The sequence below is a fragment of the Miniopterus natalensis genome, chromosome 6, assembly GCF_054644295.1.
Source record: "Miniopterus natalensis isolate mMinNat1 chromosome 6, mMinNat1.hap1, whole genome shotgun sequence".
Taxonomy (NCBI): domain Eukaryota; kingdom Metazoa; phylum Chordata; class Mammalia; order Chiroptera; family Miniopteridae; genus Miniopterus; species Miniopterus natalensis.
This window is the reverse complement of record NC_142086.1, coordinates 33,077,911-33,081,108: the sequence shown is the minus strand read 5'-3', so window position 1 is coordinate 33,081,108 and position 3,198 is coordinate 33,077,911. Positions and strand designations below refer to the sequence as shown.

The window sequence follows — 3,198 nt, the reverse complement described above, 5'->3', positions numbered from 1 at the left end:
GTCGACCAGGAGAAGCGGTTTTGGAACTCCTGGAATAGGGAGGATGTTTTTTGACTTTTACCTATGATTAAAATAACAAAATGAGTTTCAAATGTTATTGGTTACATTCAATATTTTGAGATTTTAAAATTTCAAATCTTTTGCTGTTGTTTTTTTGTTATCTTACTAGCAATGCTATTTTAGAACAATAGGCTTTATTGATACCCAACTCATATTTTTCTCAAATACCAGCCTTGAAATTTATTATATAACAAAATATATAATACATAATTTAATATGTTATTATAAATAAATTAATATATAATATGTAATAATTATAAATAAATTACATAATATATAATCCTGCTTCCAACGCACTTAGAGCCTTAAGCAATATAAATAATATTTAACCTCAATTGCTGGGAATGAATTGCCAGTGTTGTGAGAGTATTAGAATGGTCGAGGAATGCTAGACTTTTGGGGGGAGGGAAGTATAGTGCAGTGCTGTGTTCTCTAACCTTTTTTTCAGTGATACTTTTCCTTGCTTTAATTTTTTTTTGGTCTTTTTCTACTTTTGAAATGAGCTCTCAATTACAAAATATCAAACTATGCTAAAAATGCCAGCATTGGCCCAGTATGGAGAAGCCCACCAGTAAAGACAGACAGCAGGAGCAGTGGCAAGAGGTGGGAAGTGACTGAAGCAGTGGTTACAGATGTTCACAGGAAGCTAAAACTCTCCAACAGGTTGTGCTCTAATGTTAGCACAGGTTAGACTCATCTCTACTTTAGTGGGTGGCCTCAGTGTATTTGGGTTCGGATCCTACACAGCAATACAGTTTCTTCCTGTTAAGGGTTCCTGGCTGGCACCCATCACAGGGTGGCCCGAAGGCACTGGACCAGTCTATTCGTTTTACAAAATGTTGTCGCAGACCTGATAGATGTACTGAGAGACATCATGAACTCTACACTTTAATGACAATTATAATTGGAGTTTCCTGGCTGGATACGTAGCTCAGCCAAGATCCAAATGCATTAGTGAGCTTCGGAGATTGGGACAGCAAACCCTTCCTTATTCCTCTTGGCAATAGTATAAAGGTTGTTGTTTTGCAACTTGCTGGAAATAGTATCAGCAGTTAAATGGCATTTCTTAATCTGAAACTGAAGTTTCATTTTTATTGGAAATATCCTTCCTCGTAGCAAGGAGGACCTGGATCCCCATTTTGCCACCTTCTACACAAAGCACACTGAGTGGGCTGAGGTGGCTGAGGTAGAAGACGTTAATATTGTTTTTCACAGCCACCTGCAGGGCATTCAGAGGCTCCATCGTCATGGGTGGGCCCAAGGTGCTGAGAGACAGGGAGACATCAACGCTCTGGTTTGGCATCGGTGGTGTATGGATGGCCAGAGGAGTGCTGGGGATGACACCAAACCTATTCTTGTTAAACTGGACTGCAAAGTCTGTCATGTGCTGCAGAGCTTGACTGGTAGAGTTCATTTCCATATAGATGTGCCCTTGGCAATGAGTAAATGTTCTGGAAATCTTCAAGCCTTTAGCCTTTATTGCAGACAGCCAGACAGCCTTAGGAGCCACATACCCACCAAGTGCCATGCCTGTGCCTGTAGAGCTCAAATAAATCATTCAGACCACTGCTGTCCACAGCAGCAGTAGGTGAAGGAGCAAATGTTCAGGCACTGATGATGGAATGAAGAATTGTCCCACCAGACTCTCCAGCCTTCTCCTAAGAGATCTGCTGCTCTCACCTGCATGGAGGATGCCTGTGGCACATTGCCTGGGGGACCGAGGCCAAGGTTTAAAAAGTCCCCCAGCAAGTCACCTTGAGAGGGGATAACCTGAGGCTGGCTGTTCCTGGTGGGTGGCAGCGGTGGAGCCAAGGCTGTCACCCACATCAGTACTCCCATGATGTACTGGCAAATGTTTGCTATGAATTCCATGACTTCCTTCCACAAAAGCTTTGGGAGGCTTATGGTACACAGAGGCCAAAGAGCCAATGTGGCAGGTTAGCTCACCCAACAGAGCTGGCTCAATAACATCTGTCTCCTCAGAGATCAGTGGCTTCTCAGACAAGACTACTACTTTGACTGTGACAAGGTTGGTTGAGAGAAGCTGCCAATAAATATAGCCCCTGTCTGTAAAGGCAGAGTGGCCAGAATCCTGTGTTGCCAAATGCAAGACCTGCTGTACCAGCTGTGTTTCTGATGGCAGTAAGCAGAGTTGTTGGGTAACAACTCTAGAAATTTCACTAGGACTTTTAATACTGAAAGCACCACTGCTGTGTTGGATGAGATAGCCGGGAGTTACCCACTCGCAGATGCTCGGAGACTCCTTGTCATCTTTAGGGTTGTAATTGGACAGGCAGTTCAGGATGAAAATCTGGGCCCATTCAGTGCCCTCATTCAGGGCTGTCAGCAACTTAGTAATGTTCTGTGGGTTCAGATCTAGTAAGTTGCTATTTGGGTGCGATTCACTGATTTCAGATAACACTGCTACAGCATTAGCCAACACCATTGGATTCAAATCTGTTATGAGATCCTGCAGAGAATCCAGAAATCCCCGATCGTCCATGATTTGGGCATTGATATCACGGAATTTCGCCATGCAAACTGCTGCTGTTTTCTGAACATAGGGATCTTCATCCTTCAAGCGCTTATGGAGGGGCTTACGGAGATGCTCTGTAATCTTGTCCACCCAGTTGCACCCCGTGGTTCTGACTGCCAGGGCCCAGGCCAGAGGACTGGGATCTTCACAGTCCTTCACAACAGGTTGACAACCATGATGGCCATCAAGTAGAGATACGCCACATCTGAAAAAGAAAGCGAACATCCTTCCCCGCAGTCATGCCAGCAATCTTTCTTCACAGCTTCCTTCCTCTTTTCTTTCTTTTCATTGTTGAATTCAGCTTTTAAATCAAAGATTTCTCCTTTTTTTAATTGGTTGTGAAGTAGTTGGAGGCAGTCATAGTGTTGGATCTGTAATGTGCACCAGAGGCAAGGGCAGGGGTGACGGGAACAGCCAGAGAGCTCGGCTGAGTGGTGTTGGAATGGTTACCTGCACAGTGCGACTCCTGTAACCATTTTTTGACTGTACACTTCCCAATACCAACACTTTTAAGTACAGTTCAATGTATATTTATAAATTACATAAGTAAATTAATGTATTATGTGGTATAAAGAACATTCAAAAATAAACTTAGGAAATAC

The 3,198-nt window shown here is 43.2% G+C and overlaps 1 pseudogene; it reads right to left on the bottom strand.

Moving 5' to 3' along the window:
* Positions 1 to 889: 889 nt before the first annotated feature.
* Positions 890 to 2,957, bottom strand: LOC107523968 (AP-2 complex subunit beta pseudogene; annotated as a pseudogene).
* Positions 2,958 to 3,198: the final 241 nt, after the last annotated feature.